At 48.3% G+C, this 27,286-nt stretch overlaps 1 pseudogene; it reads right to left on the bottom strand.

The window, feature by feature from the left end:
• The window catches only part of LOC121865921, a 38,484-nt pseudogene extending 11,423 nt beyond the window's left edge, over positions 1 to 27,061 (bottom strand).
• Positions 27,062 to 27,286: the final 225 nt, after the last annotated feature.

Here is a 27,286-nt window from a genome sequence, read left to right as displayed (position 1 = left end):
GTAAACAAATAGACAAACTAAAGCCTAATAAGTCACCTGGTCCTGATGAGATATTTGCCACAGCATTAAAGGAATGTAAGGAAGAGCAAATTTGTTTAACATGTCCTTAACCCTTGAGTCCCGGGTTAGGGGCTTCAGGGGCCACCCCCCCAGATTAAATCGAGAAAAAAATCAACTTTTCCAAAAAATAAATAAATAAATGGCGGGACAAAAGGCAGATGTTCTGGAACGTCACCCAGGGCCTAAGGGTTAAAAACAGGTGTAGTACCAGAATCCTGGAGGATAGCGACTGTAATACCTTTTTTCAAGAATGGAGATAGATCACTATCCTCTAACTACTATCCAATCAGTTTAACAGCAATTGTAGGCAAATTACTGGAAGCAATAATTTTAAACTCAAGTGGGAATTCATGTCTGACAGATCTATTATCATTCTTTTCAACTGTTTTTGAATCAGTCGATGACGGACACGTTTATGATGTGGTTTACCTCGACTTTAGCAAAGCCTTCGACAGAGTCCCCCACGGAAGACTAATAAGAAAAGTGGCGGCTCATGGCATTGGAGGTGATATTCTACACTGTATTAGGGCGTGGTTACAGGACAGGAAACAGCAAGTGAGCATTAATGGCACTAAATCCCATTGGAGTAACGTCACGAGTGGAGTTCCCCAAGGCTCAGTACTTGGACCATTATTATTTATTATATACATAAACGACATAGATATCGGCATAGACAGCAACTTAAGTAAATTTGCTGATGACACTAAAATAGGGTGTGAAATTAAATCTGACGAGGACTCCGCAAAACTACAGGAAGATCTAAACAAATATTTTGAATGGTCTGAAAAATGGGAGACAAAATTCAATGTGGAAAAATGTAAAGTACTCAGTATAGGAGATGTAAACAGGGAAACCAGAAACCAGATGAACAACGATGTTATTGAGAAATCCAACTGTGAGATAGATTTAGGAGTAATGTTAAGTAGGAATCTTAAACCAAGTAAACAATGTGTATTTGCTCCAAACAAGGCTACAGAGTATTTGGGTTCACACAAAGGAGTGTTAGTTACAAGACTAGCGAGGTCATCCTAAAACTATATCTTGCGCTTGTGAGACCTCACTTGGATTACGCAGTTCAGTTTTGGTCACCGTACTACAGAATGGATATAGAATCCCTAGAAAGCATTCAGAGGAGAATGACAAAACTAATTCCGGGCATTAGGAACCTTGAGTACAGAGACAGGTTAATAAAGCATCTTAATTTGCACTCCCTCAAGAGACGTACAGTGAGGGGCGATATGATAGAGGTGTATAAATGGAAGTCAGGGCTAAACAATGGTGATATAACAAAGGTACTCAAACTATCCAACCAGGAGCGAACTCGTAACAATGGTTTTAAATTAGAAAAATTTAGATTTAGGCGCAAAATAGGTAAACATTGGTTTGGAAACAGAGTAGTGGATGAGCGGAACAAGTTACCAAACATCATCATTAACTCGAATATGCTGGATAGCTTCAAACATAGGTTGGATGGATATATGAGCAATAGGGGTTAGGTGTAAATGGGACTGCCCAGTATGGGCCAATAGGCCCACTGCAGTTTCCTCCATTCTTATATTCTTGTAGTACATTAGTAAAAAATTATAGTAAACATTTATAGTATACGAGTATACATTTACAGTACATTAGTATACAGTCAGTCCTCGACTTACAACAGGGTTAGGGATCCAAATGCAGGTTGTAAGACGAATTGGTCGTAATTGGAAAGTGTGAAAATAATACATAGAAAATCTAAAATGGGTGTCTCTTTTTCTTCTCAGCACCACAAAACTCTCACTTTTACTCTTGCCAGCCATTTTAAAGGGAATTACAAATGAAAATTTTGTCAGTACACAGCGCAATCACTAACGTCGGGACTCAAAAATACGTAATTTGACAAAATTTTGGTACGACTGCGGGGGTCATATGTCCGGGTGGTCATAAGTCGAGTGGGTCGTAAGTCGAGGAGTACCTGTACATTAGTAAACATTTATAGCGCATTAGTAAACATTCTTGTAACAGCAACATTCTTACTGTCACCTAAACATTTTTGTAATGTTCAACAATATTATTGGTATAGAATTTTATTAAAAAGGCATTTACTCTGACAGAGGTTTTTGAGCCATGATATAATACCTTAACCACACAAACAAAACACTCCTTGACTCCTAGCTTCTCATTATTACTTTATGTGGTACCTTGTCTAATGCCTTCCCTAAGTTTATAAATGTGTAGTGCTGTACTGTACAGTTTTCCCTCTTCCATAAATATTGTTGCCTGGCTATAAATACTGCTTCTGTAGTCCCTTTACCTGGCATAACCCCCATAAATAAATAAATAAATCTCTCTCTCTCTCTCTCTCTCTCTCCTTCTCTCTCTCTAACTCTCACTCTCTCTAACTCTCTCTGTCTCTCTCTCTCTCTCGTCGTCTGAAACAGTACATTCCATCATGATTGTATTAGTCAATTTGGTCACCACTGACACACCTTCATCACCTGATGCTTTCACCAACTACCTCAGAGGTTCCAGTTGCCTTTCCACTATTTATTTTGTCAATTGTTTTCCCCACCCAATAACTTTGAACCCTTATGCATGGTCCACATGCTGGTCCTACCACCCCTAGGCTGCCCCCATCCCAGTCATACTCCTCATTTGGTAATTGATTGTAGTATATTCTCCGGGCATCCCCAATTTCCTGGTTATCAACAGCCACATTACCGTGGCCACCAACAACATCCTCGTTTCTGCCTGCTTATCCTGGAAACCCCCTTCTCTTGTATGTGTACTATTCAACATGTCCACTGATGTGTCCTGTTCATGTTTCTTAACCTTGTAAAGCTCTCTTGAAGACAGTCTTTTCATCTTTATCACTCTGGTCGCTTCACCACCATGCCTGGCTGGGCCCTTCTTCCCCCTGCACTCCGTCTCTCACTGGATGTTCTCAACTCGGCATAAAATGCTTCTTTTAAGTTCGGTTTCTTCAACTTGCTCATGCGCCTACTGGGAACATAAACCTTCTTCCTACTGACACTCTCAGAGCTGGCTCAAGAAAATTGTCTAATGGTAGCGAGAACAAAATCCTAGTGTTGAGAACACTGAATGGGTTAAACAAGATGTCACACACAAACAACCTGAACTGCATGGCACATTCTTCCTCCGCTACAACCGTTACCTCTCGAACAAGCTTCCTGTCTCATTTTCTAATGAGTAAGTGATAAATCTGTGTTTTGTTCCACTTGACTCACCCTCATCTTAAAGAATACACACAACCATGTTCATTGTATCCCCGAACTCAAGTATTGTTTCCCCTTCCACATTTCTTGTACCGTACATAGCTTTTTCTGCCAGACACACCTTCACAACCCTGTGTGTCATGACTGTTCACCCCAGTCTCTCTTTCACCTCACTGTGACACCAAACTCATCCTTTCCTACAAGCAGCTTCAAAACCATAATTCTCATACTGACCCTTTTCACCATGAACATCTTTGCCCACCTACTTTTTGGTGATCAAAATCCTTACACTACCTGTTCCACATTCACTCCTTCCAGAACATTCTTACCAGTAGTCCTCCTTGCTTGGCCACCTTGTTTCAACACACGGCAGAAATTGAGCTTTATACGACGACTCAATGTGTCCATAATCTCCCCTGCTCTTCCACACATCAGACTACCAGCTCTGAACCCAGCTATGTCAGGTTCCTTCTCTCTTATTTCATGCAGTTTGTGGGATCTATTAGTGTGGTGCATGGCAGCGAGAGTTGGGTAACAACCAGCATGGGATGTCCTGCTATTGCTGTCACCCTGATATAATAACATTACAAGAGCAGTCCAGTGTTTTCAGGGACGCTCATCCATACATAATAGAGCAGTAAAGTTGGTGTTGTAGCAGCTTCACAGGGCACTAGTGCTCCTGTACAGCACAGTAAAGTACAGGACAGTACAGCACAGTAAAGTACAGGACAGTACAGCACAGTAAAGTACAGGACAGTACAGCACAGCACAGTAAAGTACAGGACAGTACAGCACAGTAAAGTACAGGACAGTACAGCACAGTAAAGTACAGCACAGTACAGCACAGTAAAGTACAGCACAGTACAGCACAGTAAAGTACAGCACAGTACAGCACAGTAAAGTACAGCACAGTACAGCACAGTAAAGTACAGGACAGTACAGCACAGTAAAGTACAGGACAGTACAGCACAGTAAAGTACAGGACAGTACAGCATAGTAAGAAATTACAGGACAGTACAACACAGTAAAGTACCGAGACATTTTCTTTCATTATTTAATTTGCTGATAAAGAAGTACAGGACAGTACAGCACAGTAAAATTTTTAACATTTTAGTACAACACCAGTAAAGTACAGCTGTGCAGCACAGTAAATACAACACAGTACAACACAATAAAAGAAATACAGGCCAGTACAGCACAGTAAAAATACCAGCACAGTACACAGTAAAGAAATTACAGCACAGTACAGCACAGTAAGTACAGCACATTTTGCTGATAGTACAGAACCAGTACAGCACAATGAAAGTACAGGACAGTAGCAACACAGTAAAGTACAGGACGGTACAGCACGGTAAGTATAGTACAGTAGGCCCTCCAGTTAGCGAGACTCAATCCAGACTTACAGAAGATGTTGATTAGCTTCGAAAGAGATTCAGATTAACTGAAACCATTGTTTCAATGGGTTTTTGGGTAATTGGTTCCAGCTCACTGAAAATTTCCTAAATTAAAACAAAAATGGTAGAAAAGTTCACTTACTTTGAGGTGTGTATGTAGAAGGCTCCTGGATGATGATGATGATGTGCATTTGAAGTGGGAGATGGAGGAGGAGAAGGGAGAAGAGAAGGCATTGGGGTGGAAGAGAAGTCACCCCATGGCACCATTTCACCCATAAAATTTTAGTTCTCTTGGTGTATTTCAAGATTATTTTCTTTAAATCAACACTGCACTGCATTATATATTATCAATATGTAAAATATATTTCAAAATGACCACTAATTTGGTTGGAAACACAGAAAAAAGCGTTTAGTTGAAGAGTCTCAAGCAAGATGTTACCTCCAGTGAAAACAGAGAGAGACTAACGCCTGTTTGCTGTGTTAAGAGGCTGGATGCCGCGCATTAAACTAGTCACTTTACCTTCAATTATGTTCAATAATTGTTAAAATATTCAAAAAATTGAATATTAAACTTTTAAAATTATTGAATAGTATAAACTTCTTGATATTTACTAAAATAGTAAGGAATTTAAGCCCTAGAACCGATTAATGTATTGGCGGACTGATACTAAAGCTGGTTGCCCGGTCAGTGCAAGCGAAAACATGTTGAGGTCGGTTCGTAAGAACTTCGTTAACCGAATTGAAGATCCTAATGGAAGGCAGTTCGTTAATCGAAATTACGTTAACCGAGGTGTTCGTTAAACGAGGGGTCACTGTACAGTATAGTACAGTACAGCACAGTACAGTAAAGTACAGTACAGTACAGCACAGTAAAGTATAGTACAGTACAGGACAGTATAGTACAGTACAGTACAGTACAGTAAAGTACAGTACAGCACAGTAAAGTATAGTACAGTACAGTACAGTACAGCACAGTAAAGTATAGTACAGTACAGGACAGTATAGTACAGTACAGTAAAGTAAAGTACAGTACAGCACAGTAAAGTATAGTACAGTACAGCACAGTAAAGTATAGTACAGTACAGGACAGTATAGTACAGTACAGTAAAGTACAGTACAGTACAGCACAGTTAAGTACAGTACAGTACAGCACAATGGTATAATTTTGATACAGTGGGAACAATCCTGGAACATTTGACTAGCCTGATAGAAGTACAGTATAGTACAGTACAGTACAGTACAGTAAAGTACAGTACAGTACAGCACAGTAAAGTAAAGTATAGTACAGTACAGGACAGTATAGTACAGTACAGTAAAGTACAGCACAGTAAAGTACAGTACAGTACAGCACAGTAAAATATAGTACAGTACAGTAAAGTACAGTACAGTACAGCACAGTAAAGTAAAGTATAGTACAGTACAGGACAGTATAGTACAGTACAGTACAGTAAAGTACAGCACAGTAAAGTACAGTACAGTACAGCACAGTAAAATATAGTACAGTACAGGACAGTATAGTACAGTACAGTACAGGACAGGACAGGACAGTACAGTACAGTACAGTACAGTACAGTACAGTATAGTACAGTACAGTACAGCACAGTAAAATATAGTACAGTACAGTACAGTAAAGTACAGTACAGTAAAGGACAGTAGAGTACAGTACAGTAAAGTACAGTACAGTATAGTACAGTACAGTACAGTACAGTACAGTACAGTACACTACAGCACAGCACAGTACAGTACAGTACAGTACAGTAAAGTATAGTACAGTACAGTACAGTAAAGTATAGTACAGTACAGGACAGTACAGTACAGGACAGTTTAGTACAGGACAGTTTAGTACAATACAGCAAAGTATAGTACAGTACACTATAGTACAGTACAGTAAAATACAGTATAGTATAGTACAGTACAGTACAGTACAGGACAGTATAGTACAGTACACTATAGTACAGAACACTATAGTACAGTACAGTACAGTACAGTAAAGTATAGTACAGTACAGTACAGTCCAGTATAGTACAGTAAAGTATAGTACAGTATAGTACAGTAAAGTACAGTATAGTACAGTACAATACAGTACAGTACAGGACAGTAAAGTATAGTACAGTACAGTACAGTACAGTACAGTATAGTACATTACAGTACAGTACAGCACAGTATAGTATAGTATAGTACAGTACAACACAGTACAGTACAGTACAGTACAACACAGTACAGTACAGTACAGTACAGTACAGTACAGTACAGTACAGTACAGTACACTACAGCACAGCACAGCACAGCACAGCACACTATAGTATAGTATAGTACAGCACAGCACAGTACAACACAGCACAGTACAGTAAAGTATAGTACAGTACAGTACAGTCCAGTATAGTACAGTACAGTATAGTACAGTAAAGTACAGTCCAGGACAGTAAAGTAAATTACAGTACAGTACAGCACAGTAAAGTAAATTACAGTCCAGTATAGTACAGTAAAGTATAGTACTGTACAGTAAAGTACAGTACAGGACAGTCCAGTATAGTACAGTAAAGTATAGTACAGTCCAGTATAGTACAGTAAAGTATAGTACAGTAAAGTACAGTACAGGACAGTCCAGTATAGTACAGTAAAGTATAGTACAGTCCAGTATAGTACAGTAAAGTATAGTACAGTACAGTATAGTACAGTACAGTATAGTACAGTAAAGTACAGTCCAGGACAGTAGAGTAAATTACAGTACAGTACAGAACAGAACAGCACAGTGCAGTACAGTACAAGTACAGTACAGTACAATACAGTTTTTGTACAGTATAGTCCAGTACAGTACAGTATAGTACAGTACAATACAGTACAATACAATACAGTACAGTACAGTACAGCACAGTACCTCAGCAGAGATAATATAAAATTACTTCAACAACAATGATACAATTCCAAAGCCAATAAGAGCACTACAAACACAATGATGATAAGAAGACCTGGAGGAAACTGGTAATGACATTCACGGCCAGTTGAATGAAGTGCACACAGTCTCACCATTACAGGGGGTGAAAGCTCATGTGTGAGACTCCACTCAGTATGTGTATGGGTCTGGTTTGGTAATAAGGACTCGCTACAGCAATACCCTGTTTAGTGGTCGGGATATGATCCTGGATAAGAGAGCGCTATCCACTGATGTAAGGGGTCACTGTACAGTATATATGGAGAGGCGTTCTTCGTGACGTTATTTTTACCTATGAGATAATACACGGTACAACCATCTCTCAACGTACACGGTAGTTACGTTCTTGACGATGACCGTGTAAATCAAACACACTTATTCCTTAACCCATAGGTCACATTATTATACATAGCCCTCCCCCCCTCCCCTCTCCTCCCCCTGGTCAGAAAAAATCGACTTTTTTGTTTTACGGACCAAAAACTCCCCAAATGACCTAAGAAAACAAGAAATGTTGGTGCAAGTGACAACTCGCTTCGTTTTAAAGAGCTGCTTGGCATTTAAATCCTGAGCTGGTGCAGCATTGCCAAGCCTACTTTGTACCCAGTCCTGCCTCAGTACTTGTGGTCGGTCTTGCAGCCATGTACTGTATATACATCATGATTATAGCAGCATAAAAAACGAACCGAAGAAAGATTTATTACAAGCGGCAACACTGTACACTCAAGGTCAAGGGGAAGTGTTTTCTGGCCCTTATGGCTTACTTGAAGTAGGAGGGAGGAGTAGTGTAGGAGGGAGGAACAGTGTAGGAGGGAGGAAGTGGGGAGGGAGGGGTAGTGTAGGAGGGAGGAACAGGTGGGAGGGGAGTAGTGTAGAGGGAGGGGAGGTAGGGGTAGGAGGGAGGAGTAGGTGTGTAGGAGGGGAGGAGGTGGGGAGGGAGGAACAGGTAGGGAGGGGAGGAATGTAGGGAGGGAGGAGTAGTGTAGGGAGGGAGGGAACGGTGTAGGGAGGGGAGGAACAGTGTAGGAGGGAGGAATAGTGGGGAGGGGAGGAGTAGGGAGGGAGGAAGGGAGGGAGGAACAGTGTAGGAGAGGGAGGAGTAGTGTGGGAGGGAGGAGTAGTGTAGGAGGGAGGAGTAGGTAGGAGGGAGGAGTAGTGTAGGAGGGAGGGACAGTGTAGGGAGGGAGGAATAGGTAGGAGGGAGGAACAGTGTAGGGAGGGAGGAGTGGTGGGAGGAACAGTGTAGGAGGGAGGAACAGTGTAGGAGTGTAGGGAGGGAGGAGTAGTGTAGGGAGGGAGGAACAGTGTAGGGAGGGAGGGAGTGGGGAGGGAGGAGACAGGGGGAGGGAGGTAGGGGAGGGAGGAATAGGTGTGGGGAGGGTAGGGGGTAGGGAGGGGAGGAATAGTGTAGGGAGGGAGGAACAGTGTAGGGAGGGAGGAGAGGTAGGGAGGGAGGGGGAGTGTAGGAGGGAGGAGTAGTGGGGAGGGAGGAGTGTAGTGTAGGAGGGGAGGGAGGGTAGTGTGGAGGAGGGAGGGAGTAGTGTAGGAGGGTGTAGGGGAGGGGAGGGAGTGGGAGGGAGGAGTAGGTAGGGGAGAGGTAGGGGAGGGGAGGGAGGGAGTAGTGTAGGAGGGAGGAGGGGAGAGGGAGGAGTAGTGTAGGAGGGAGGAGTGTGGGAGGGGAGGAGAGGGGGAGGGAGGAGTGTGTAGGAGGGAGGACAGTAGTAGGAGGGAGGAGAGGGGTAGGGGAGGGAGAGTAGGGGAGGGAGGAGAGTGTAGGGAGGGAGGAGTAGGTAGGAGGGAGGAGAGGTAGGAGGGGAGGGAGAGTAGGTGTAGGTGGGAGTAGGGAGGGAGGAGTAGTGTAGGGAGGGAGTAGGTGGGAGGGGAGGGGTAGGGGAGGGGGAGAGGGGGAGGGAGGAGTAGTGTAGAGGGAGGAGTAGGTAGGAGGGAGGGAGGGAGGTGTGGAGGGGAGGAGTAGTGTAGGAGGGAGGAAAAGGGAGGGAGGTAGGGAGGGAGGACAGTGTAGGAGGGGAGGTGTAGGAGGGAGGGTAGGGTGGGAGGAGAGTAGGGTAGGAGGGAGGAGTAGTGTAGGAGGGAGGAACAGTGTAGGAGGGAGGAACAGTGTAGGAGGGAGGAGTAGTGTAGGAGGGAGGAGTAGTGTAGGAGGGAGGAGTAGTGTAGGAGGGAGGAGTAGTGTAGGAGGGAGGAACAGTGTAGGAGGGAGGAGTAGTGTAGGAGGGAGGAGTAGTGTAGGAGGGAGGAACAGTGTAGGAGGGAGGAACAGTGTAGGAGGGAGGAACAGTGTAGGAGGGAGGAGTAGTGTAGGAGGGAGGAACAGTGTGGGTGGATGTAACCATGCAGTGTGCCTGGGAGTGGCAGAGGGAGTGGAGGGAGTACTGGATGTTCCTGTAGCTGGGCATCAACTCCCTCTCTCCACCACTTGCCACTCATCATCATTGTTTTCCTCTTGGTCAAACACGTAGTCTGGGTCACTATCACTACATGCCTCTGCCAATACCATGTTCATCTTCACCCCTACCAAATAATTCAGAGTATGTCTCATCCTGATTGAGTTACGTTCATGTGTCATGGCTATCGAGACTCTACTGAGTAGGTTAGTAGGCAGCTATCAAACAGGGAGGAAGATATTGGAAGCATAATGTGTTGTCTAATGGTAGACCCTGCTGCCATATGTGACCAAGTCCCAGGTTGATGATCTGACTTTCTGCCTCATTTACACACAATTGCAGAGTCTCAATTGTTTCCCTGACAAATAATAATAATAATAATTAAAGGTTTATTGAAAGAACTTGGCAGCCAGAAGGCTGAAAATATACAGTTACATATTTGGGGAATGGGTTTCGAATTACAAATAATATACAAGTAACATAAGTGATATAAATAAGATATATAATAACTAGATGGGGAAAAGCTCAAACTACAGTTCATTTCAACATAGTGACAGTGCAAGGAGTAGTGTTTACTGGGAGTGAATACACTGGTCTATTACAAGTTATTGATAATTTTTACAATGGTTGGGACTGGGCTGTTCTTATAGCGATCAGTTCGTGCACGTATGGGCTGGATGCGGTTGTGGTGTCGAACAGCAATTCTCGGGCTAGGGATCTCAGGTGGTAGTAGGAGCCGGTGTCGAGGATGGTGTAGAAGCTTCTTACCAAATTTGCAGATGAGGTCGTGGTGATGGTCAGTGAGAGTCGAAAGGGTCAGTGTGTTGAGCGCTTGATATGTGGAGTAGGAAGGGGAGAGAATAATCTTGCATGCCCTCTTTTGCACTTTTTCTAGGTGTTTACGTTGTGTGGCATTTAGGGAGGAAGACCAGGTGGGGGAGGCACAGGTGAGCTTGGGAAGTATGAATGTTGTGTAAACACTGAGGAGCTCGGGTGCAGGAACTCCGAGGGACTTGAGTCGGCGGAGGAGGTGGAGACGGAAACTGGAGGATTTGACAACTTCACTGACGTGTGGTTTCCAATTTAGTTTGTTGTCTATGGTGACGCCGAGGAGCTTCGTGGAATCTACAACCTGGAGTGTGTTCGGACCTAGAGTAATGGAATGAGGTGGGACAATGTCGGAGGAGAGGTTGATGTGCATAACCATGGTCTTGGTATGGTTGATGGTGACATGGTTGTTGGTGGCCCAGTTTTGGAGACTGTTCAATAAATCCTGAAGGGCGGTATAGTTGGGAGCAGAATTGTTGACGCTGATCCCAATGGTGGAGTCGTCGACATGTTTCCAGGGAGCAGGGGCTTCTCTTAGGGCATCATTGATGAGCATAAGGAAGCAGAGTGGTCCCATCTTGGTGCCTTGGGGGACGCCACAGGTGAGTGACTGAAAGGTGGAGACAGCCCCTCGGAAGCGTACAGCTTGGCGTCGGTCACTGAGGAAGTCTGTAAGCCATGGTATAAGACTTCTCCGAAGCCCGAGGTCAGGTGCTCCTTGACTTACGACAACCCAGACATACGACCGCCGTGGTCGTATAAAATATTTTTCAAATTACAGTACGTATTTTCGAGTCCCGACGTTAGTGATTGCACTGTGTACTGACAAAATTTTCGTTTGTAATTCCCTTTAAAATGGCTGGCAAGAGTAAAAGTGAGAGTTCTTGTGGTGCTGAGAAGAAAAACAGACACCCAATTTAGAATGTCTCTGTATTATTTTCTCCTTTTCGACTTACGACCAATTGACTGTAGCATAAGATAAGTTGTTGGTATTCTTACTCGATTCAGCCGGGACGACACTGGAGTTAATTAAAAGTGGGTCACTTAAACCTGTATACTCTGGTAACCCTCCATCTGTTACTAGGGAGGACCCTTTTTTTAGATTAATGTATTAGTTAGGAAGGGAAATGGAAAGAGATATCTTCCATTTTAAATTTATTCAGCAAAGACATGATATGAGGTCACCTGCGTTCGTCCTATTTCTAACTAGATACCGGGAGGGGGAAATGGAGCTCACCACACTCCCCCCACGACTGCAGGAAAACATTAAAATACACGTTATCAAGCCTCAGTACGACTCACAGGCCACCAAGAATAACCTCCGCACTCTATCACTTCAACAGCTAAACTGTCTGTCTTTCTAACACTGCATACTTGCTGCCGAACAGACATTCTCAGTGTCCAATCAGAGCAGGGTTTTACCAAAGGCCCTTATGTTATGTTTCACTGATTGGTTACTCCACAGTATGGGCAGAGCTATCCTCATGGCACTTCATAAAGGCCTACATCCGTTTTCCCTTAAGGCTGTAACTAATTGTGTCCATTCTGGTCTGGCAAGTGTTATAAACAGTCTAATGGTCACTACGTGGGTGTACGGGCGCAGGTTACCGTTTATTACAGTGGGTCGAGGAGGGGGGGGGTGTTCCTCAATGCAGAGTGGTGGGAAACATTTACACAAGATGCCAGACACCACCAGCCAACAGATTATGGTAGCTAGACTCAGTTTCAAAGACTCAGGAAAAGTATACTACTGTACAGTATTTGATAAACGTTCTAGTACACGGATCACCAGAGATGCCGTAGCAGTAGTCGGCGATCACGTACTTGAACGTTAATGACCAACTGCGGGTTAAGAAATAAAGGAAATGACAGGGAACCCCCCCCCCCTAAATTGTAATTTGTTTCTCTATTTCTTTCAATATTTTCTATTTAATAATAATAATAATAATAATAATAGAGACAAACCTAATAATACAGAACAGTAGTAAGTAAATTTATTTTAAATTAAATTTTGTATTAACATTTACACTGAATGATGGCTGGGGTGAGGTGGTGGTGGAGGGAGTCAGTGATGGGGACAACAAGTGGCAGCTTTTGAGATGATACATGTCAATGGCTCAGGTTCAAGTCATGTTACTTTTTACTTTTTTTATAAAGAAGGAACTCCATTGCCTGGCACAGTGGAGCTCTTTTTAAAACCATGCATAAAAAAAATATATATTATTAAAAAACATGTGCCAATAAATGTGTGTAAATCAAGAGGTAACTATATAGATCATTGTATATGAAGGGTGCTACAGGTATTAATAAACACAGAATATTACAGTAGCATATCTATACTAATTAACAAATAAACAATATTGTCTCATGAATGACAGTCATCAAGACACAGGGAGGGAGGCAGTGGATATCATACAGCTCTGCTCTGGCTCAAGCTAATATATGTCTGCAACACTGAAATTATGATCTAGGTGGTGATGATAACTTTCTTTGGCAACACTACACGTGCAGCACCGCCAGAAGCTCTTGATAACTACCCACAATACTGAGTGTAAGTATAAATGAACAGTGTTGTATCCCTTCAACATTAAAATATGGAGTGAGAAAGGTGTGGTGGAGTGTTTTCAAGGAGTTAACTACACACAATTTTGTGTCATACAATGAGAGAGTTTCATTAGTGTGAGTCTCAGGTGTGTGAAGCAACAAGACAGATGGCCGTCACTGGACTATAAAACACCTAGTTGTGAGACATGGCCATCTAGTAATTGTTTAAAGCCAATTCATTATAAAAAGACAAAATATAGAGTTATTTTACCTTTATATTCAACCTGGGAACCCCGGTCACATGTTATTATCACAGTCAACAATTCAATATTCCCGCTTTTGACGGAAATACTAATCAACCTCAAAATCAATACTTTTTTATCCAAAATGGTGGTGGTGAGGTTAGTTGTTATGTACAGCCAACCCTTCACCCTCTCTCCTCCACAGAACACACAGCCAACCCTTCACCCTCTCTCCTCCACACAACCACCCCATGTGCCTCTCCTCCACACAACACACAGCCAACCCTTCACCCTCTCCTCCACAAGAACACAGCCCAACCCTTCACCCTCTCTCCTCCACCTTTTACAGCCAACCCCTTCACCCTCTCTCCTCCACCCCCAACACACAACCAACCCTTCACCCTCTCTCCTCCCTGAGAACACACAGCCTTCCTTCACCCTCTCTCCTCCACACAACCCACAGCCAACCCCTTCACCTCTCTCCCTCCACAACACACAACCAACCCTTCACCCTCTCTCCTCCACAGAACACACAGCCAACCCTTCACCCTCTCTCCTCCCACAGAACACAGCCAACCCTTCACCCTCTCTCCTCCACACAACACACAGCCCTTCCTTCACCCTCTCTCCTCCACACAACACACAGCAACCCTTCACCCTCTCTCCTCCACACACAACACACAGCAACCCTTCACCCTCTCTCCTCCCCACAGAACACACAGCCAGCCCTTCACCTCTCCTCCTGACACACAGCCAACCCTTCACCCTCTCCTCCCTCCACACAACACACAGCCAACCCTTCACCTACCTCCACAGGAACACACAGTAGCCCTTCACCCTCTCTCCTCCTGGGAACTTACACAGCCAACCCTTCACCCTCTCTCCTCCACACAACACAGCCAACCCCTTCACCCTCTCTCCTCCACACAACACACAATAACCCCTTCACCTCTCCTCCCACACAGCTTACAGTAACCCTTCACCTCTCTCCTCCACACAACACACAGCCAACCTTTACCCTCTCTCCACTCCCACACAACACAGCCAACCTTCACCTCTCTCCTCCACACAACACACAACCAACCCTTCACCTCTCTCCCTCCCACACAACACACAGCCAACCCCTTCACCTCTCTCCTCCACACAACTTACACAGCCAACCCTTCACCCTCTCTCCTCCACAGAACACACAGCCAACCCTTCACCTCTCTCCTCCCCCCAGCTTGTGCTTGCCCACCTCTCACACAACACACAGCCAGCCCCTTCACCACTCTCTATCACACACAACACACCAACCCTTCACCCTCTCTCCTCCACACAGAACACGCAGCCAACCCTTCACCCTCTCTCTCCTCCACAACTTACACAGCCAACCCTTCACCTCTCTCCTCCACACAACACCTGTAACCCTTCACCCTCTCTCCTCCACAGAACACACAGCCAACCCTTCACCTCTCTCCTCCCACAGAACACACAGCCAACCCTTCACCCTCTCTCCTCCACACAACACAGCCAACCCTTCACCTCTCTCCTCCACAATTTTGCAACCAACCCTTCACCCTCTCTCCACACAACCACGCGTAACCCTTCACCCTCTCTCCTCCACAGAACACACAGCCAACCCTTCACCTCTCTCCTCCCTTTGCTTCCTTCAACCCTTCACCCTCTCTCCTCCCACACACAACACACAGCCAACCCTTCACCCTCTCTCCTCCACACAACACACAGCCAACCCTTCTCCCTCTCTCACTCCACCCCAACACACAGCCAACCCTTCACCCCTCTCTCCTCCCACACACACAACACACAGCCAACCCTTCACCCTCTCTCCTCCACACACAACACACAATAACCCTTCACCTCTCTCCTCCACACACAGCTTACACCAACCCTTCACCCTCTCTCCTCCACACAAACACACAGCCAACCCTTCACCTCTCCTCCACCTGGCTTACACAGCCAACCCTTCACCACTCTCTCCTCCACACAACACACAGCCAACCCTTCACCCTCTCTCCTCCACACAACACACAATAACCCTTCACCCTCTCTCCTCCACAACACACAGCCAGCCCTTCACCTCTCTCCTCCACAGAACACATCAACCCTTCACCCTCTCTCCTCCCACACAACCTAGCCAACCCTTCACCCTCTCTCCTCCACACCTTACCTGTAACCCTTCACCCCTCTCTCCCTCCACAACTTACACAGTAACCCTTCACCTCTCTCCCTCCCACACACAACGCAGCCAACCCCTTCACCCTCTCTCCTCCACACACACAACACACAGCCAACCCCTTCACCCCTCTCTCCTCCACAGAACACACAGCCAACCCTTCACCCTCTCTCCTCCACAACACACAACCAACCCTTCACCCTCTCTCCTCCCCACACACAACACACAGCAACCCTTCACCCTCTCTCCTCCCACAAGAACACACAGCCAACCTTCACCCTCTCTCCTCCACAGAACACACAATGACCCTTCACCCTCTCTCCTCCACACTGACACACAGTAACCCTTCACCCTCTCTCCTCCACACAACACACAGCCAACCCTTCACCTCTCTCCTCCACAGAACACACAATAGCCCTTCACCCTCTCTCCTCCCACACACAACACACAGCCAACCCTTCACCCTCTCTCCTCCACAGAACACACAGCCAACCCTTCACCCTCTCTCCCCTCCACACAACACACAATAGCCCTTCACCCTCTCTCCTCCACACAACACACAGCCAACCCTTCACCCTCCTCTCCTCCACACAACACACAGCCAACCCTTCACCCTCTCTCCTCCACACAACACAGCCAACCCTTCACCCTCTCTCCTCCACACACAACACACAGCCAACCCTTCACCCTCTCTCCTCCACCAGAACACACAGCCAACCCTTCACCCTCTCTCCTCCCACAGAACACACACAGCCAACCCCTTCACCCTCTCTCCTCCACACACAACACACAGCCAACCCTTCACCCTCTCTCCCTCCACACAACACACAGCCAACCCCTTCACCCTCTCTCATCCCACAGAACCACACAGCCAACCTTCACCCTCTCCTCCACACAACACACAGTAACCCCTTCACCCTCTCTCCTCCACACAACACCTGACCAACCCTTCACCCTCTCTCCTCCACACCAACCCACCACAGCCAACCCTTCCCTCTCTCCTCCACAGAACACACAGCCAACCTTCACCTCTCTCCTCCACAGAACACACAACCAACCCTTCACCTCTCTCACCTCCACACAACCCAGCCAACCCTTCACCTCTCTCCTCCACAACACACAGCCAACCTTCACCTCCTGCCATCCCACAGAACACACAGCCAACCCTTCACCCCTCTCTCCTCCACACACAACACACAGCCAACCCTTCACCCTCTCTCCTCCACACAACCCACACACAGCCAACCCTTCACCCTCTCTCCTCCACAACACACAGCCAACCCTTCACCCTCTCTCCTCCACAGAACACACAGCCAACCCTTCACCCTCTCTCCTCCCACGCAACACACAGCCAACCCATGCCTCTCTCCTCCACACAACACACAGCCAACCCCTTCACCCTCTCTCCGCCTCCACACCTGACACACAACCAACCTTCACCTCTCTCCTCCACACACAACACGCAGCCAACCCCTTCACCTCTCTCCTCCACCAGACACACGACCAACCCTTCACCCTCTCTCCTCCACAACACGTGGCCTTCACCCTCTCTCCTCCACACAACACACAGCCAACCCTTCTCCTCTCTCTCCACACAACACAGCCAACCCTTCACCCTCTCCTCCACCCTGACACACAGCCAACCCCTTCACCCTCTCTCCCTCCACACAACACACAATAACCCCTTCACCCTCTCCTCCACAACACACAGCCAACCCCTTCACCTCTCTCTCCTCCACAGAACACACAGCCAACCCTTCCACCCTCTCTCCTCCCACACAACACACAGCCAACCCTTCACCCTCTCTCCTCCACACACAACACACAGCCAACCCTTCACCTCTCTCCCTCCACACACAACACACAGCCAACCCCTTCACCCTCTCTCCTCCACAACACAGCAACCCTTCACCCTCTCTCCTCCCACAGAACACCAACCCTTCACCCTCTCTCCTCCCCAAGAACACACAGCTAACCCCTTCCCACTCTCTCCTCCACACACAGCTTACCTGACCAACCTTCACCCTCTCTCCTCCACACAACACACAACCAACCCTTCACCTCTCTCCTCCACACACAACACACAGCCAACCCTTCACCCTCTCTCCTCCACACAACCACCTGTGTCTCACCCTCTCTCCACACAACACAGCCAGCCCTTCACCCTCTCTCTCCTCCACAACACAGCCAGCCCTTCACCCTCTCTCCTCCACAGAACACACAGCCAACCCTTCACCCTCTCTCCTCCACACACCAACACACAGTAACCCTTCACCCTCTCTCCTCCACACACAACACACAGCCAACCCTTCACCTCTCTCCTCCACACAACACACAATAACCCTTCACCCTCTCCTCCTCCACACAACACACAGCCAACCCCTTCCACCTCTCTCCTCCACACAACACACAGTAACCCTTCACCCTCTCTCCTCCACACAACACACAACCAACCCTTCACCCCTCTCTCCTCCCACACACAACACACTGGCCAACCTTCACCTCTCTCCTCCACACACAACACACAGCAACCCTTCACCTCTCTCCTCCACACAACACAGCAACCCTTCACCCTCTCTCCTCCACACAACCACCCAGCCAACCCCTTCACCCTCTCCTCCACACAACACGCAGCCAACCCTTCACCCTCTCTCCTCCACACAACACACAATAAACCCTTCACCTCTCTCCTCCACACAACTTCCCTGACAACCCTTCACCCTCTCTCCTCCACACAACCACACCAGCCAACCCCTTCACCCTCTCTCCTCCACAGAACACACAGCCAGACCCTTCACCCTCTCTCCTCCACACAACCACATCAACCCTTCACCCTCTCTCCTCCACACAACACACAGCCAACCCTTCACCCTCTCCTCCACACACAACACATCCAACCCTTCACCCTCTCTCCTCCACACACCCAGCACACAGCCAACCCTTCACCCTCTCTCCTCCACACAACACACAACCAACCTTCACCTCTCTCCTCCACACACCTTACACAGCCAGCCCTTCACCCTCTCTCCACTCCACACCTTGCCACAGCCAACCCCTTCACCCTCTCTCCTCCACACAACCCACACAGCAACCCTTCACCCCTCTCTCTCCACACAACACAACCAACCCTTCACCCTCTCTCCTCCACACAACACACAGCCAACCCTTCACCCTCTCTCCCTCCACAGAACACACCCAGCCAACCCTTCACGCCTCTCTCCTCCCACACAACACACAACCAACCCTTCACCCTCTCTCCTCCACACACAACACACCAGCCAACCCTTCACCTCTCTCCTCCACACAACACACAGCCAACCCTTCACCCTCTCTCCTCCTGAGACACACAGCCAACCCTTCACCCTCTCTCCTCCCACAGAACCACACAGCCAACCCTTCACCCTCTCTCCTCCACAGAACACACAGCAACCCTTCACCCTCTCTCCTCCCACAGAACCCACAGCCCAACCCTTCACCTCTCTCCTCCACCCAGAACCCCACACAGCCAGCCTTCCCTACCTCTCTCCTCCCACACAACACACAACCAACCCTTCACCCTCTCTCTCCTCCACACACAACACACAGCCAACCCTTCACCCTCTCTCCTCCACACAACACACAGCCAACCCTTCACCCTCTCTCCTCCACACAGCTTTGGCCAACCTTCACCCTCTCCTCCACAACACATCAAATAAAGCCTAGAATACCTTATATCCAAGTTGTAAAAATGCAGACTTTGTTAATTAAGTCTGTTATTTACCGGCCGCAAATGTGTTACTCAAGTAAGAGAATCTCATTCTTAAAGTAATCCAAGAGTACAGTATAGTCTCGCTTACGGTATTTATACGAGAAATTTGATGTTTCTGCTTTACCTGTCCAGCTTGCGCCAGTATTAATTGTTACATTCCTGTTGCGTGTTAAACATGGCTTAGCTTCTCTCTTTAAATAGCTCTTCGTCACCTTCGCGTCAGGCCCCCACACAACACATCAAATAAAGCCTGAATACCTTATGTCCAGAGTTAAAGTACTGACTCTGAGACTGTCTATTGTTACAGCTTGCTACTCAACCCCACCCACCACTCTCCAGCCAGACTGGTCTTAACCTGTTTGCCCTGCCACCAGGCTTACATCTTGACTGCTGTCCCATTGTATCCTCTCAAGGTATACCTCCGGCTGCCACCCACCACAGCCGCCCATGTGTAGTGAATATGGACTTGAGGTTTGACAAAGTCTCTGTAGCTTCCCAGGACAGGATACAGGTGAATCTGCCCTCTGCCTCGGAACCAACCCCCCATCCCGTGCCCAGCCATCTCTTCTACTAACTTTATGTTAAAACCCATATTATTGATGTTTCTCTTAAATAATTGTGTGCATACCATCATAAAATTAAGATGTTACTTTTTACTACAATGTACGTCTGAAAAGTGGAGTTTGGGGGTCGGCCCGGTCTCTATTTCAATTACTGTAATCCCATATGGACACAGGAAGATCAAAGGGAAAGTCTGCTGTAATGGCCACTTCACACCTGACCTGACCTGACTTATCAGAGACCTCTTGGTATGTGACCGTCTGGTGTCTCCCCACACCATACCCTCCACCCACACCACCTCCACCCACACCATGCCCTCCACCCACACCATGCCCTCCACCCACACCATGCCCTCCACCACACCCATGCCCTCCACCCACACCCATGCCCTCCACCCACACCATGCCCCCACCCACACCATGCCCCTCCACCCACACCATGCCCTCCACCCACCCATGCCCTCCACCCACACCACATACCCACCCCACACCATACCCTCCACCCACACCATACCCTCCACCCACACCATACCTCCACCCACACCATACCCCCACCCACACCATACCCTCCACCCACACCATACCCTCCACCACACCATGCCTCCACCCACACCATGCCCTCCACCCACACCATGCCCTCCACCCACACCATACCTTCCACCCACACCATACCCTCCACCCACACCATGCCCTCCCTCCACCCACACCATGCCCTCCACCCACACCATACCCTCCACCCACACCATACCCTCCACCCACACCATACCCTCCACCCACACCATACCCTCCACCCACACCATACCCTCCACCCACACCATACCCTCCACCCACACCATACCCTCCACCCACACCATGCCCTCCACCCACACCATACCCTCCACCCACACCATGCCCCCACCCACCATGCCTCCACCCACACCATGCCCTCCACCCACACCATACCTTCCACCCACACCATACCCTCCACCCACACCATACCCTCCACCCACACCATGCCCTCCACCCACACCATGCCCTCCACCCACACCATGCCCCTCCACCCACACCATACCCTCCACCCACACCATACCTCCACCCACACCCATACCCCTCCACCCACACCATCCCCTCCACCCACACCATGCCCTCCACCCCACACCATACCCTCCACCCATACCATACCCTCCACCCACACCATACCCTCCACCCACACCATACCTCCACCCCACACCATACCCTCCACCCACACCATACCCTCCACCCACACATACCCTCCACCCACACCATACCCTCCACCCACACCATACCCTCCACCCACACCATACCCTCCACCCACACCATGCCCTCCACCCACACCATGCCCTCCACCCACACCATGCCCTCCACCCACACCATACCTTCCACCCACACCATACCCTCCACCACACCATGCCCTCCACCCACACCATGCCCTCCACCCACACCATACCCTCCACCCACACCATACCCTCCACCCACACCATACCCTCCACCCACACCATACCTCCACCCACACCATACCCCTCCACCCACACCATACCCCTCCACCCACACCATACCCTCCACCCACACCATGCCCCCACCCACACCCCATACCTCCACCCACACCATGCCCCTCCACCCACACCATGCCCTCCACCCACACCATGCCTCCACCCACACCATGCCTCCACCCACACCATACCCTCCACCCACACCATACCCTCCACCCACACCCATGCCTCCCACCCACACCATGCCCTCCACCCACACCATACCTCCACCCACACCATACCCTCCACCCACACCATACCCTCCACCCACACCACCTCCACCCACACCATGCCCCTCCACCCCACACCATACCTCCACCCACACCATACCCTCCACCCACACCATACCTCCACCCACACCATACCCTCCACCCCACACCATACCCCTCCACCCACACCATACCTCCACCCACACCATGCCCTCCCACCCACACCATGCCCTCCACCCACACCATGCCTCCACCCACACCATACCCTCCACCCACCATGCCCTCCACCCACACCCATACCCTCCACCCACACCATACCCTCCACCCACACCATGCCTCCACCCACACCATGCCTCCACCCACCATGCCTCCACCCACACCATACCCTCCACCCACACCATACCCTCCACCCACACCATACCCTCCACCCACACCATACCCTCCACCCACACCATACCCTCCACCCACACCATACCTCCACCCACACCATGCCCTCCACCCACACCATGCCCCACCCACACCATGCCCTCCACCCACACCATGCCCTCCACCCACACCATGCCCTCCACCCACACCATACCCCTCCCACCCACACCACACCCCTCCACCCACACCATACCCTCCACCCACACCATACCCTCCACCCACACCATACCCTCCACCCACACCATACCCTCCACCCACACCATACCCTCCACCCACACCATACCCTCCACCCACACCATACCCTCCACCCACACCATACCCCTCCACCCACACCATACCCCACCCACACCATACCCTCCACCCACACACCATACCCTCCACCCACACCATACCCTCCACCCACACCATACCTCCACCCACACCATACCCCTCCACCCACACCCATACCTCCACCCACACCATACCCCTCCACCCACACCATCCTCCACACCATACCCTCCACCCACACCATGCCCCTCCACCCACCCACACCCATGCCCTCCACCCACACCATGCCCTCCACCCACACCACATGCCCTCCACCCACACCATGCCCTCCACCCACACCATACCCTCCACCCACACCATACCTCCACCCACACCATACCCTCCACCCACACCATACCCTCCAACCCCATACCCCTCCACCCACACCATACCCTCCACCCACACCATACCTCCACCCACACCATACCCCTGCACCCACACCATGCCCTCCACCCACACCATGCCCTCCACCCACACCATGCCCTCCCACCCACACCATACCCTCCACCCACACCATACCCTCCACCCACACCATACCCCACCCACCATCCCTCCACCCACACCATACCCTCCACCCACACCATACCCTCCACCCACACCATACCCTCCACCCACACCATACCCTCCACCCACACCATACCCTCCACCCACACCACAATCCTCCACCCACACCATACCCTCCACCCACACCCATACCCTCCACCCACACCATACCCTCCACCCACACCATACCCTCCACCCACACCCATACCCCTCCACCCACACCATACCCCTCCACCCACACCATACCCTCCACCCACACCATACCCCTCCACCCACACCATACCCTCCACCCACACCACATACCCTCCACCCACACCATACCCTCCACCCACCCATACCCTCCACCCACGCCATACCCTCCACCCACGCCATACCCTCCACCCCACACCATACCCTCCACCCACACCATACCCTCCACCCACACCACTCTTTACTATGGTTAATAATTAATTAAATATATTATTAGTTTGTCACAAACATTAAAACTCTTTGTTTGTGTCATGTAATGAGTAACAATTATTGTTTGGTTTTTTAATTGTATTGGAGTAAAAGTATTAGAAAACCATATTTAAGTAAAAGTAATACAAAGTTTTATTACTTTTTAACAAGTAGACACCCCAAAAATGTTGCTTGAGTAAATTTATTAGGTTACTTTACAACTGTTGTGTTATTTTCACCATCAATACCAGAATAGTAATGGTGGAATGACCTTTAATATCTAGATCCACCCATAATATGTAAGCTTAATGGTGGAATGACCTTTAATATCTAGATCCACCCATAATATGTAAGCTTAATGGTGGAATGACCTTTAATATCTAGATCCACCCATAATATGTAAGCTTAATGGTGGAATGACCTTTAATATCTAGATCCACCCATAATATGATTTAATGGTGGAATGACCTTTAATATCTAGATCCACCCATAATATGTAAGCTTAATGGTGGAATGACCTTTAATATCTAGATCCACCCATAATATGTAAGCTTAATGGTGGAATGACCTTAATATCTAGATCCACCCATAATATGTAAGCTTAATGGTGGAAATGACCTTTAATATCTAGATCCACCCATAATATGTAAGCTTAATGGTGGAATGACCTTTTATCTAGATCCATAATATGAAGCTTAATGGTGGAATGACCTTTAATGTAGATCCACCCATATGTGCTTAATGGAATGACCTTAATATCTAGATCCACCCATAATAGTAAGCTTAATGGTGGAATGACTTTAATGTGTAGACCAACTAATATGTTTAATGTGGAATGACCTTTAATATCTAGATCCACCCATAATATGTAAGCTTAATGGTGGAATGACCTTTAATATCTAGATTCACCCATAATATGTGAGCTTAATGGTGGAATGACCTTTAATATCTAGATCCACCCATAATATGTGCTTAATGGTGGAATGACCTTAATATCTAGATCCACCCATAATATGTAAGCTTAATGGTGGAATGACCTTTAATATCTAGATCCACCCATAATATGTAAGCTTAATGGTGGAATGACCTTTTAATATCTAGATCCACCCATATATGTAAGCTTAATTGGAATGACCTTTATATCTAGATCCACCCATAATATTGTAAGCTTAATGGTGGAATGACCTTTAATATCTAGATCCACCCATAATATATGCTTAATGGTGAATGACCTTTAATATCTAGATCCACCCATAATATGTGTTAATGGTGGAATGACATTAGATGAAGGCAGTACTCACCCTTAGGTACTGTAATCTGCTGGACTGACACTCCCTGTTTGGCTAGAGCTTCAACAGGGAAGTTTGGTTGGGCTCCCCTAGAGAGTATGTTTGGTCTGTGTATGATGTTCCCGCCTTCAAGTCTCTGCCCCATCTCAGCTTGTAGTGGTCTCACGGTGCCCACTGGCTTGGCATACACCACACCTCTGAAATGGTCCTTGTGTTAATATTACCTTACAAACTACTCAGTTATACCACTACACTACAGGTCTGTCCACTACACTACAGGTCTGTCCACTACACTACAGGTCTGTCCACACCAGGTCTGTCCACTACACTACAGGTCTGTCCACTACACCACAGGTCTGTCCACTACCACACTACAGGTCTGTCCCACTACAGGTCTGTCCACTACACTACAGGTCTGTCCACTACACCACAGGTCTGTCCACTACACCACAGGTCTGTCCACTACACACCACAGGTCTGTCCACTACACCACAGGTCTGTCCACTACACCACAGGTCTGTCCACTACACCCAGGTCTGTCCACTACACCACAGGTCTGTCCACTACACCACAGGTCTGTCCACTACACCCAGGTCTGTCCACTACACCACAGGTCTGTCCACTCACACCACAGGTCTGTCCACTACACTACAGGTCTGTCCACTACACTACAGGTCTGTCCACTACACTACAGGTCTGTCCACTACACTACAGGTCTGTCCACTACACTACAGGTCTGTCCACTACACTACAGGTCTGTCCACTACACTACAGGTCTGTCCACTACACTACAGGTCTGTCCACTACACCACAGGTCTGTCCACACACCACAGGTCTGTCCACTACACCAGGTCTGTCACCACCACAGGTCTGTCACCACCACAGGTCTGTCCACTACACCACAGGTCTGTCCACTACACCACAGGTCTGTCCACTACACACAGGTCTGTCACTACACCGGTCTGTCACCACACACGGTCTGTCCACTACACCACAGGTCTGTCCACTCCACTACAGGTCTGTCCACTCCACACAGGTCTGTCCACTCCACTACAGGTCTGTCCACTCCACTACAGGTCTGTCCACTCACACTACAGGTCTGTCCACTACACTCACAGGTCTGTCCACTACACTGCAGGTCTGTCCACTCCACTACAGGTCTGTCCACTCCACTACAGGTCTGTCCACTACAATACAGGTCTGCCACTCACACTACAGGTCTGTCCACTACACTACAGGTCTGTCCACTACACTACAGGTCTGTCCACTACACTACAGGTCTGTCCACTACACTACAGGTCTGTCCACTACACTACAGGTCTGTCCACTACACTACAGGTCTGTCCACTACCAAGTGTAAACATAGAAGGCATTGACTTACCCGATCTTAGTACCCATGATGACCTGTTGCCCAGACTGTGTTTTAGGGTAGAAGGCAGCGTAAAGGCAGCCGCTCTATAGCTGATGTTGGCTTGTTTCTCCAGCTCATATGACCTCTTGGCAACCTTTTCTCTGCGCGACAGCTTCTTGTCTTTTCGATCTCTGAGCAAACTTTGTGTCTAAGGCTTGGTGAAACCGTGTTTAAATGCGACCCTCGTGCAAGATCTGATCGGTATTTCTCCTTGTTGTCTGTCATGTCGATGGGGTCTGCATTCGCTCGTTCTCCACCAGAAGGTTACTAATTTCCTCGGACGACAGGTGGCGTCGGGTTCATTAACGTCACGGTCCGCGTGCCCTGTTTGTTTACCTGTCTGTCATATATGCGTTCTCCAGAAATTGTCGGTAACTAGGCGATAGATGTGGCTCTTTCTTCTGCCCGTGTGAGATAGACCCGACACCGACGCGGCGTGGGCGCTTGCGGGAGATTAAGCAACGCGTCGAACACCACCACTCTGTTGGCTCCTACCAGGTTGATACCCAAACTGCGGCTCTGGTCGACACTAAAACAACCTGATGTTTGGGGTTCATGTTGAATTCATTAAGAGTTCTCTCTCTCCTGAGCCGAGTGCCCGTCCAGCCTTAATCACGAACGATTTCTGAGCCTTTCATCGTGCAGGGATGTATGACCTCTGAAAGAACTCCTCCGCAGCGTGAGGGTGAACAGAGACTGGGAAAACAAGATTCGGTCCCTACTCTAACACATCCTTCCAAGATCTGACACACATGGAATTTAGCAGAGTTGATGAGGAGCCAGGCACATAGTCCTTGAATAAGCCTTCCCATTCACTCCAAGGTCATCTCCTCCTTCTTCCTCCTCCTTCTTCTCATCTTTCTTGTCTTCTGAGTTATCTTCTTCCTCTTCCTTGACGTCCTCCTTCTTACGGGTTTCTGGTCTCGTCTTCCGTTTGTTCTTTGGGTTTGTCCTCCGTGACTGGAGGTGTGGTGGTGCTCTGGGTGGCGGAGTGCGCAGTGTGGTGCCTGGCTGGCTTGGCCTCGTTCTCTCGTGTT

Source organism: Homarus americanus, unplaced genomic scaffold (genome assembly GCF_018991925.1).
Source record: "Homarus americanus isolate GMGI-L3 unplaced genomic scaffold, GMGI_Hamer_2.0 scaffold4264, whole genome shotgun sequence".
In the NCBI taxonomy this organism is placed as follows: Eukaryota; Metazoa; Arthropoda; class Malacostraca; order Decapoda; family Nephropidae; genus Homarus; species Homarus americanus.
Note: the sequence above shows the minus strand (reverse complement) of the source record. Positions and strands in the feature narration are given on the sequence as shown.